Source organism: Musa acuminata, chromosome BXJ2-11 (assembly GCF_036884655.1).
Source record: "Musa acuminata AAA Group cultivar baxijiao chromosome BXJ2-11, Cavendish_Baxijiao_AAA, whole genome shotgun sequence".
NCBI classification, from domain to species: domain Eukaryota; kingdom Viridiplantae; phylum Streptophyta; class Magnoliopsida; order Zingiberales; family Musaceae; genus Musa; species Musa acuminata.
In genome coordinates this window covers 24,618,953-24,631,007 of record NC_088348.1, presented here as the reverse complement: position 1 = coordinate 24,631,007, position 12,055 = coordinate 24,618,953, and the positions used below count along the sequence as shown (strand labels likewise).

At 45.7% G+C, this 12,055-nt stretch overlaps 1 long non-coding RNA gene across 1 annotated transcript; it reads left to right on the top strand.

Annotated features, from left to right (window-relative positions):
• Window positions 1–6,467: 6,467 nt before the first annotated feature.
• LOC135626858 (uncharacterized) lies at window positions 6,468–7,499 on the top strand. Its single transcript, XR_010492480.1, has 2 exons — window positions 6,468–7,023; window positions 7,098–7,499. It is a non-coding gene; the product is annotated as an uncharacterized LOC135626858 (long non-coding RNA).
• The last annotated feature ends 4,556 nt before the right edge of the window (window positions 7,500–12,055 follow it).

Sequence of the window (12,055 nt, the reverse complement as noted above, 5' to 3'; positions counted from 1 at the left end):
GAAGGGATTGAGTCAGATGAAAGGTATTAACTTTGAAGAAATATTTTCTCATATGATGAAAATGTCCTCTATCCGAGTTGTTCTTGGTTTGGCTACCCGTTTAAATTTAGAAGTTGAGCAACTTGATGTGAAAACAATATTTCTTCATAGTGACTTAGAAGAAGAAATTTACATGGAGCAACTAGAAGGTTTCAAAGTCAAGGGAAAAGAAAATCTGGTGTATAAGCTTATGAAAAGCTTATATGGACTCAAACAGGTACCTAGACAGTGGTACAAGAAGTTTGATTCTTTTATGATAAGCCAAAGGTATAATAGAACCACATATGATCATTGTTTATGAAGAAATTTTCAGATAATGATTTTATTATTCTACTATTATATGTTGATGATATGTTGATTGTTGGTCAAGATGCTGGTAAAATTGAAAAACTTAAAAAAGAGCTAAGTAAGTCTTTTGCCATGAAAGACTTGGGATCGGTGAAACAAATACTTGGCATGAAGATTTTTCGTGATAGGAAGAAAAGAAAGATTTGGCTATCTCAGGAGACCTACATTGAAAAGGTTCTTGAAATATTCAACATGAGTAAAGCCAAAGTAGTTTGTTCTCCACTTGTAGGTCATTTCAAGCTTAGTTCAAAACAATATCCTACAAGTGAGAAAGAAAAAGAAGAAATATCTAGAGTGCCTTACTCATTTGCAGTAGGCAGTTTGATGTATGATATGGTATATACTAGGCTAGATATAACTCATGTAGTTAGAGTTGTCAGCCGATTTCTCTCTAATCTTGGAAAGGAACATTGGGCAGCAGTGAAATGGATATCAAGATATCTAAGATGTACTTCCAGGTTATGTTTATGTTTTGACAGTGATGAACCTGTGTTAGAAGAGTATATAGATGTAGACATAGCAAGTGATACTGATTCCAAGAAGTCCACTTCGGGATTCTTGATGATATTTGCAAGAGGAGCAGTCTCTTGGGCGTCTAAGTTATAGAATTGTGTTGCTCTATCAACCACAAAAGCAGAATACATAGCAATTACTAAAGCCTGCAAGGAAACTTTATGGATGAAAAGGTTTCTATAGGAATTGGACTTGAAACAAGAAGGATATACTGTTTACTGTAATAGTCAGAGTGCTTTTCACCTCTTTAAGAATTCAACATACCATTCCAGATCCAAGCATATTGATGTGAGATATCACTGAATTCGTGATGTGCTTGAGTTGAAAGAATTATAGTTGAAAAAAGTGCATACCAATGAGAATGAATCAGATATGTTAATAAAGCCTTTATTTAAGGAAAAGCTAAGCATGTAGGCGAAGAGCGGGCTTAGTACAGCCCACCATATGAGTTGGAGGGAGAGAATTGTTAGGTCCAGCCCATATGTGGGCTTGGACAATTGGGCCCTTTGAGCCCAAATCATTAATTAAAAGGCAAAAGGTGAGGGCAACCAAAGGTGACGCATGGTGATGCACGGTGAGAGAAAAGGCAGAGAGAGAAGAAGAGAAGAAAAATAGGATTTTGAGTTTTTTATTGATGATCAGGGGTTAAATTTATTAATTTTGGCCCAAATTTTATGTGGAGAATTCTTGTAGCAAGCTCTACAATTCTAATGGTATTAATCTACAATTTACCTTCTTTGAGGTACTTTTCTATGATATCTACTTTATGAGACCTAAAATTCTCTTATAATAAGATCTATCTATATGATGAAGATGCTAGTCATAGATGCCCAACAAGCCAATCACGTGAGTGATGGCACGTGTGACTTGACACGAAATCTTTTTGCTTATTATATTTTGATATTTATCACTTTATATTGATTATTGCATATATGCATATATATATTGTGATGTCCTTGGATCCGTGCAATGGGAATCAGATCATGATGAGATCACAATAATGAGACCGATTCACCTTTAAACACAGATCCTAAATAATTCCGGTCATAGGTTACTCACGAGGGACATCGTGATAACCGGACAGACTAGTGTGCTGTATACCCGTCCATATGATGGATGCAATTGGTCTCATAACTGCTCGTGTGGGGATACTAGGGATACAGTATATGTGCTCATTGGAGAATGAGTTCATTGATTGATCTACTTTTGGAATGCTGAATGGTTGATGATGCCTTATTGTCAGATAGCGATTTCATAGTCCTAGTGGTGTATTTGGTCCTTAGACTTGAGACACTAAGGATGCCTGTATGAGTGCTTCACTCTTTGATACCAGACTTATAGGTTTGGATGTCTCAGATCTAGTACAACTAGTCATTGGGAGTGGCAGTCGACCTTACGAGGGCTATTAAGTGTCGATAAAGGATCATCCACTCTCGGCGTCATGAGAGGAATATCCCATATGTTCTTGCTTAGACAAATCCCTAGCCATGGTCATTCGGGTTGAGAGAGAAAGAGTTCTCCGGGAGAATCCGATTAGAGCAAGACTCAAGAAGAAACCGTATGGGTCTGATAGCACCATGTCTGATATACGGTCTCTGGGATATTAAATGGATGAGGGACTATAGGTATACGGTAACTGAGGAGAGATAGGTCCAATGGATTGGATTCTCCTGTATCGTATGGGGACTACGGCGCAGTGGCATAGTACGTCCGTAGTCGATGAATCAAGTGAATTATTACAGAGATAATAATTCACTAAGTTAGAAGGAGTTCTGACAAATATGACTCATGGCCAGCTCGATATTGGGCCTAGAGGGTCACACACATATGGTAGGCATTGCGATAAGTAGAGGTTCGGATATAAGATATTTGCCAGAGCCTCTATCTTATTGGATATCCAATAAGCCCATGAATTATTGGATCCCAAGGATGAGATCCAATAAGAGCCTATGAGAGATTATTGGATAGAGATCCACTAATCTAAAAGGCTTGGGTAATTGGATGTAGATCGAATACCCACTAGGGGAGGATCCATTAGGTTTTGACAGGGGGCCTCTATAAATAAGAGGGATTTAGAGGCTCATAGGCTAGAGCCTTTGCTTGCCTCTCCTATTCTCCTTCCCCTCTCTACCTTAGAGTAGGCCTGGAGTTTTGAGGAGCGTCGTCGTAGCCTTGCTATGTGGATCACTACTAGAGAGGAGGACGCTTGACCTCCTTCACCCTCTCCTAAAGATCTATAAGGAAACAGGGATATACGATCTCCCTAGGTAACACAATCTACTCTATACATAGTTTTAAGTTTCGCGGATTATGCGCACCAATCTTTGCACGACGATGAACATCTCTTTGGGAATAGGGGATTTTGTTTTTCTTATTCTTCCGTTGCGCATGTGACGTCACCCCCAAGATTTCCCAACATAAGATATGCTATTCTTGAGCCAAGATATATGATCTTGATGTTCTTGTAATCCTCTTGCTATTCTAGAGAAGACTTATTGTAAACCTATTATCATTCCTATTGATAGTGGAAGTTTGAGGTGGACTATGGTCCCATGATTTTTCCCGTATTGGGTTTTTCACGTTAAAAATTTGGTCTTATTGTGTGATTGATTTATTGCTCTACTGTTTATACTATTCTGGTTGATATTTGCATTTTGATATCAAGTTGGTATTTTGATGAGGAACACATTTTGATACACAAAGAGGGAAAAGAATTATTCCGCTTTAACAGGTTTTTACCAATAAGTTGTTGGTCATATGTGAACTGGTCAACAAGGAGCGGGGTGATTTTGCTGATGCATGGTTTGAATGATGACCGATTGAGATGCATGACTTGAATATTAGACTGGCCGCGAGGCATGGCTTGGGCATTGGACTGGTCGAGATGTGACTCGAATATTGGACTGGCCACAAGGTGTGGCTCGGGCATTGGACTGGCCGAGACGTGACTCAAACATTTGGACTGGCCACGAGGTGTGGCTCGAGCATTGGACTAGCCGAGATGTGACTCGAATATTGGATTGGTCGCGAGGCATGGCTCGGGCATTGGACTGGTCGAGACGTGACTTGGACATTTAGACTAGCCGCAAGGCGTGGCTCGGGCATTGGATTGGCCAAGACATGACTTGGACATTTGGAATGGCCACAATGCATGGCTTGGGCATTGGATTGGCTGAGATGCGACTTGGATATTAGACTGGTTGTGAGGCGTGGCTCGGGCATTGGACTGGTTGCGAGACATAACTCGGGTGTTGGATTGGCCATGATGCGACTCCAATATTGGACTGGCCGCGAGGCATGGCTCGGGCACTAAAGATTGACGTGACCGAGCTTCATGGCTTGGGTACTGGGGACTGATGCGACTGAGCATTATGGCTCGGGCACTGAAGATTGACGTGACTGAGCTTCATGGTTCGAGTAATGGGGACTAAAACGACTAAGCTTCATGGCTCCGGTAATGGGGACTGATGTGACCAAGCTTCATTGCTCGGGTACTGGGGACTAATGCGACCGAGCACTAGGGCTTGGGCACTGAAGATTGATGCGACCAAGCATCATGGCTTGGGCACTAGGCGTTGAGGACTGACGTGAGCAAGCATCATGGCTTGGGTACTAAGGACTGACGTGATCGAGCTTCATGGCTCGAGTACTAGGGACTGATGCGACCAAGCATCATGGCTAGGGCATTGAAGACTGACGTGACCGAGCTTCATGGCTCGGGTATTGGGGACTGATGTGACCAAGATTCATAGCTCGGGCAATGGGGACTGATGTGACCGAGCACCATGGCTTGGGCACTGAAGACTGATGTGACCGAGCTTCATGGCTCGAGCAATGAGGACTGATGTGACCGAGCTTCATTACTCGAGTACTGAAGACTGATGCGACTGAGCATCATGGCTCGGGTATTGAGGACTGACGTAATCAAGCATCATGGCTCGGGTACTGAGGACTAACATGATCGAGCTTCATGGCTCGGGTATTGGGGACTGATGCGACCAAGCATCATGGCTCGGGCACTGAAGACTAACGTGACCGAGCTTCATGGCTCAGGTACTGGGGACTGATGAGACCGAGCTTCATAGCTCAGGCAATGGGGACTCATGTGACCGAGCACCATGGCTTGGGCACTGAAGACTAATACGATCGAGCTTTATGGCTCGGGCAATTGAGACTTATGTGACCGAGTTTCGTTGCTCGGGTACTGAAGACTGATGCGACCGAGCATCATGGCTCAAGTACTGAGCGCTGAGGACTGACGTGACCGGGCATCATGGCTCGGGTACTAAGGAATGATGTGATAGAGCTTCATGCCTCGGCCATGGCCGAAGCCGACTGGGGCGAGAGATTTCCCGCCTTAGGAATTTCATTTACGCTAGGAGCATTTACTTTCGGCGGGAGGCTCTTGTCTTGGCGGGAATATTTTTTCCTTGGAACTTGTGTTTCTACACTCTTTTATGAGTCATTATGGCAAGGTGAGCGGCTGCTTCACATTCGGGGAAGGTGGAGGGTCACCTCGGTTGGCAGAGCTTTCCTTTATAAACCCCTCCCATCTTGCGGGTTCTTTCTCAGTCATTCCAGTGCTCTAGCTCCCTTCCCCCTTTGTTTTCGTTGGTCGATTAGCAGTTCAGGTCGATCGGGATGTCCTCTTCATCCTCTTCCTCTTCTTCTTCTTCTTCTTCTTCTTCGTCTTTGTCTAGTCGGTCGGGGTCTGAGGTTGTAGCATCAAACTCAAGTAGTAAGAGGGATAGCTTGTCGTCGAGTGGCACCTCCCCCGTGAACGAGAAGGTTGTATGGGTCCTTGAGGTCTCAAAATCGTTGCACGATTTTGATTCTATTGTCACTACGGTGCTATTCGGCTGCATCCGGGACCGTTATAGCATATCGATCGAATATGAGTTACATGCTCCTCGGCCTGGACAATGCGCCTATGACCTATTCCCTGACGAGTTCGGGCTGACTCTTGATGCGTTAGAGGCGGGGCTAAGGTTTCCTCTGCACCCGACGATTGAGGTTTGTCTCTCTTAGTGGTGAATTTCGTCTTCACAAATGGTGCCGAACTCATGGCGGTATATGGTGGTCTTTCTTGGGGAGTGTCACGGTGTGGGTATCACCCTGACCCGCTCGCTCTTCCTTACTTACTTTTGTCTTTCCAAAGGGCCGGGTGGTTACTACCTATTGTCCCGGGGCAGTTTTAGGGTAAGCAGGGCGCCTTCTAACAACAAGGGGTGGAAGGGCCCTTACTTCTTTATTAGTCATAGTCGGGGATGGGGTTTTAAACTCCTATGGCCGGCTCGATCGATTAACAATACCTCCCCGGGGTTGTCTAACGGGGAATTTGAGCAGCTTGGGGGTTTGAAGGAGATTCTTTCTTCTTCCAGGGCGATTAGGAACATGGTCGAGGAGTGGTTGATTGAGGCGGGTCTTAGTTCGGCTTCTCACGTATGGTCTGAGCCCGTCCCCTTGCCTCTGCTCAAGCCATAGCTTTATCGTTTTTCATATTGTTGACTAACCCTTGACCTGTGGGCAGATATGATGAACCTCAAGGCAATGAGAGACATGCCTCGCATCTCAACGACTTCTCGCCCTTCCTCGTCATCCGCTCCTCCCTCGGAGGGTTGGACCCATCCGCACGATGGAGAAGCCCCGAGCAAGACCGTCCGTGGAAGAAGGCTAAGGTGGGGACCCGTAAGATGTCTGAGGCAGCAGCGGCTGAGGGAACTACTACCGTGTGGGGGGGGGTGAGCGCGGAGAAAGTTCTCAGGACACGCCCCTGACGGAGGTGTTGGCGGGAGCACGCACGGTAAGGAGCGTGTTCCCCTGTCGGGGGTGGAGCCTGGGAGGTCGGTTCGACCGGCGTCGATGCAAGACCTTTGTCGCATCCGACCGCAAACTAAGAACAAGCCTTTCTAAGCTCTATTGATGGGTGAATTACCTGATGGCAAGGCAAAGGCTTCCCTCGAGCCGCATTGGTCGGGGCTGACCGTGGGGACCCGCGTGTCGACTAATGGCTTCTCGTTCGTGGCGTATATCCATGGTGCGCTCGTCCCGACAGCAGTGAAGTAGGTGTATACCTCTCCATCGGAGGTGCTGATCAATAAAGCCGCCAAGTCCTTGGTCTGGGTAAGAATTCCACCTTCTTAATCTGCTTCGCGGTTTCTTCTTTCGATCACTAATTTTGCGCTGTCCTTGTGCAGAACCAACACTACTACATAGGGCTGATAGATCGAGTTCGGGACGCGGGTCGAGTAATCAGCAACATGGGGGATAAGATTTCCGAGCTTCATGGTCAAATCAAAGAATTAAAGCGGGGTTCTGCCCCGGAAGCTGTTGCGATGGCCGAGTAGCAAGTGACCAACCTGGAATCGGAGGTGGCTCGGCTGAAGTCTGAACTTGCGGATGCTGAGCGGGACCGAGCCATGCTTCGAGAAAAGCTTGCAGAGGCTCAGTGCCTATTGATGGAGTCCCGCAGGTCTGCTCGATGGAGGGCGAGCTACTAGACCTGTCGTGGGGTCTGGAGGCGGCTTGGGTAGAGACGAAGAAGGCTGAAGAAGCTCTTGCTGAGGAGGTTCGGGTGGTGCTTGAAAAGGGGAAGAAAATCTTATCATAGTACAAGGAATCGGTTGGTTTCCAGCTCGATCTGTAAAGGTCGGGCCAAGTTACTTATGAATACGCGTACCAAGTTGCTCTAGCTCGGTTCTGAGCTCCGTATCCTGATCTGGCGATCGAGGAAGATTCTTTCACCAACCTGCCTGAAGACGAGAATGTTGCGATGCCTGACGAGGTGCCTTTTTGACGACAGCATGGGCGATCCCGAGGCCTAGGTCTATCTTCATGTATTTTTGGGTGATTGGTCAGAAGTTGTTCTATTTTTTGTTTGTCACGATCGATCGGGCTATGTAACCCTTTTGATTATTAATATAACTCTACTTTCTAGAACATAATTTTCATATCATGTGGGGGTTCTTGGACCGAACCCAGGGGTCCCCGCGCTGTGAACACTTGCTTAGACATATAACCTCTTTAAATTTGATATGTGCCAGGTCTTTAGTAACCGATCTCCTTCCTACCTCGTTATGTGGTAAGTTCCATCCCAAACAACTTTGGTTACTCGGTAGGGACCCTCCCAATTTGGGGCAAGCTTACCCCAGGTGCACATCGAGTCGATGACCTCAACCTTTCATAGGACCAAGTCGCCCAGCTTGATCAGTCACGGGCACACCCTTCAGTTGTAGAGTTTTGCAACAGTTTTTTTGTAAGCCAGGGCCCGAAGGTGTGCGTCGGCTCTTCACTCTTCCATGAGATCTAAGTTGTGTGGAGGCCTTCTTAGATGTACCCTTTTCGAAGTTCTCAATCCGAGGGGCCAAGAAGACTACTTTGGGAGGGAGCACCACCTTAGTTTCGAAAGCCAAACTAAAGGGTGACTCTCCCATGGCAGTTTTAGACGTTGTGCGGGAGGCCCATAGGATGCTCAGGAGCTCGTCGACCCACATACCACGAGCTCCGATGACTCTTCTCTTGAGGCCTTCTAGAAGAGTTTGGTTGGTTACCTTAGCCACACCATTGGTTTAAGGGTGAGCCATTGAGCTGAATCTCAACTGTATCATGTAATTTTCATAAAATTTTCTGAACTTGGCATTGTTGAACTATGTCCCATTGTCAGTGATGATGGCTTTCGGGATGCCAAAGCGGGTGATGATGTTCTTCCAGACGAATCGTTCGACTTGCCTCTTAGTGATGGACGCTAGTAGCTCAGCCTCGACCCATTTCATGAAGTAATCAAGCCCGATAACAAGGAGACTCTATTGTCCCGATGCTGGGGGAATGGACCGAGGTGGTCCATTCCCCACTGCATGAAAAGGCCACGTGCAATCTATTGGGGTTAGTGGGACCATAGGTTGATGTTGTACCCGAGCATGCTTTTGGCATTGTTGATATCGCTATACATAAATCTTAGCATCCTGGTGCATGGTTGGCCAGTAATAACTTTGCCGGAGGATTTTGAAGGCTAGGGTTCGACTGCCACTATGCTCTCCACAAATTCCCTCGTGGACCTCAGTTAAAATTGCCTAGGCCTTGTCGGGGGCTAGGCACCTTAGGAGTAGCTTGGTGAATGATCTTCGGTAGAGTCGTCCATTTATCTCGCAATACCATGCTTGCGTATGCCGAAGTCCTCATGAGGCAGCTTTGTCGATTGGAAGCATTCCATCCCTCTTGTAGCGGAGGATCTCCTCTATCCAGGTCGGGGTCGCATCAACTTCAATAATCTCCTTGGCCATGATGGTTCGGCAAGGGAGTTGCTCGACTTTGGGAAGAGGTAATTCGGTGCTTGGACTCGAGGCAAGCTTTACCAATGCGTCTGCTTGTGTGTTTTGCATCCGAGAAATCCTCGTCATCGTAAAGTGTTGGAAGCGGCCGACGAGCTATCTTGCCTTCAACAAGTACTCAAACATGGTTATGTCTTGAGCCTCATAGTCTTCGTTGATGTGACCAACCACCAACTGCGAGTCGTTGAAAACCTTAATGCTTCTTACCTAGAGCTCTAGGGCTATTCTAAGCCTGGCCAGGAGCACTTTGTATTCAGATTCATTGTTGGTAGCTTTGAAACCAAAGCGAAGTGCGTGTTTGTACTGTTGGCCCTCGGGTCCCTTCAGGACGAGTCAGGCTCCTCCTCTTTTGATGTTTGCCAAACCATCCACATAAAGGGGCTCGGTGCTCACACTGCTATTATCCTCGGGAGGGGTTAACTCTGAGACAAAGTCAGCAAGGGCTTAAGCTTTTATGGTCATACTCGGGATGTATCATATGTTGAATTCTCTGAGCTCTACCGACCATTTGAGCATCCATCCTGATATGTCAAATTTAGATAGAATTTGCCTTAATGGTTGGTCGATCACTACCTGGATCGAGTGGACTTGGAAATACGATCGCAACTTCTGGGCCGTCTATACAAGTGCCAAGGCTTGCTTCTTGATCGGTGGGTATCACACCTCAGGTCCATTTAGGATGTGGCTCATGTAGTAGACTGGTTGTTGTGCCCCTGAATCCTCCTTGATTAGGACTGAACTGACCGTATGTTCAGATGCTACAAGGTAGAGGCCAAGCGGTTCATCTGAAGCAACCGAGGTAAGTCGGGGTAGTTGGGCGAGGTGTTCCTTAAGTTGGGCAAAGGCCTCCTCGCATCCCGGGGTCCACTTAAAGTCCTTCGAGTTCCTCAAAGCTCAGAAAAAGGGGAGGCACTTGTCTCTGATTGGGATAGAAATCGGGTGAGAGCGGTAAGTCTACCAGTTAGATGTTGTACCTCCTTTACTAAGCGGGGGGATGCATGTTGATGATGGCTTGAACCTTCTCGGGGTTGGCGTTGTTAGGATCGGAGCGGCACTAAGAGGGGGGGGGTGAATTAGTGCAGCGGATTAAAACTTCGATTTTAACAAAATCTTTCGTACGTTAAGAATGAAACTTGAGAAATTTAACTTGAAGGCGTATTCTTAAAGTTGCGCAGCAAGAGTAATAAGGAACTAAAGCAGTAAGAAGATTTGCAGTAATGTAAATGACAATAATAAAAAGCAAACCAGAGATTACGCCGATTTTTAGAGTGGTTCGGTCAAATGACCTACTCCACTTGCGAGGCCCCTCTTCGATGAGGCTCCCACCTTCCACTAGCAAGTCTCTTGAAATGGAAGGGTAAACACCCCTCTTACAACCTTTTACAAGCAGCTCAACCTCTTACAAATTTTCAATAAGAAGGAAGGAGGAGAACTCTCTAGCAAATTGAAAACAAGACTTGCTAAGACTTTCTAAGACTTTTCTCTCAATCAAAATGCTTCTCAAAAGTTGTAACCTCAGCTGAGATTTGAGGGGTATTTATAGGCCTCAAGAGGATTCAAATTTTGGGCTCCAAAATTTGAATTCTCTTAGGGTTCCCGGTGCTGGCGGTTCCACCGCCCAGCCAGGCGGTGCCACCGCCCAGCGTTCGGGTGCTGGGCGGTGCCACCGCCCAGCCAAGGAGGTGTCACCGCCTAGCACTCGGGTGCTGGGCGGTGCCACCGCCCAGCCAGGCGGTTCCACCGCCTGACTTTCCGATTCATTGGTTTGGCTTATTTTTCGCCCAAACCAAATCTGATTTTGGCCCCAGTTGGCCCCTAACCAGGATATAGGATTATCTCTTAATCCTAATCCTAATTACAGGTGAACTACATAAAAAAAACATCCTAAGCAAGTTTTTTAACCGCGAACGTCGAGTCTTGTTCCGGCGAGCTTTTCCGACGAACTCTTCCGACGGACTCCCTGCAAGCTCCCAATCTTTATGATGACTTTAACGAGTAGCCGAGCCTTCTTGGTGATCTCCGCGAGCCTCCGACGATTTCTTCGGCGAACTTCCAACACGTTCCCGATTTCTTCTCGGACGGTTCCGGCAGCATCTCCGATGATTCTCCGGTCTCTTAAACGTCTATCAAACTCGACTCCGGTATCCTTGCTTTATGTTTTCTGATTATCGTAGTTAATCCTGCACACTTAACTCAATAATATGGATTAGATCAATTAACCCACCAATTGATTATATCATCAAAATCCGAGATTCAACAATCTCCCCCTTTTTGATGATGACAATCAATTGATGACGGAGTTAAACATAACTCCCCCTATCTATATGCCATATTATGAGAAGATAAAACACTTGAATTTCATCATTGAATTCAAGTATAAACCTATAAGCTCTAACCGTAGAACTTATCGTTATTCTCATTAAGCATAATGTAAATGCGAAACTTTGATGAAAATCTTTTTCAAGTCGAAAGATAAGAGACAAATTTTACTATTGACAAGAGATAAAGATTTTCAACTTGAATTGCATGATTATACATTTTAGACATGCATTCAATATGATCAATCAATCTTACAATATTTTCAAGGATTTTGCAAGGCATATAAGATAATCATATCACACAAGTTCATACAAGTTTTTGTAATTCATATTAGCCATTGCTATCGTTCTGGTGTAAGTCATCACTTCTCCCCCTTTGTCATCAACAAAAAGAGACAAGCCAGCATATTGATGAGCATAGAAAAAGGTTTAGCATTTAACAAAGTTCGTCACTTAAACGCAAACAGGACAGAATAAAAAGATACATCAATTTAATCCTTAGGAGGTAAT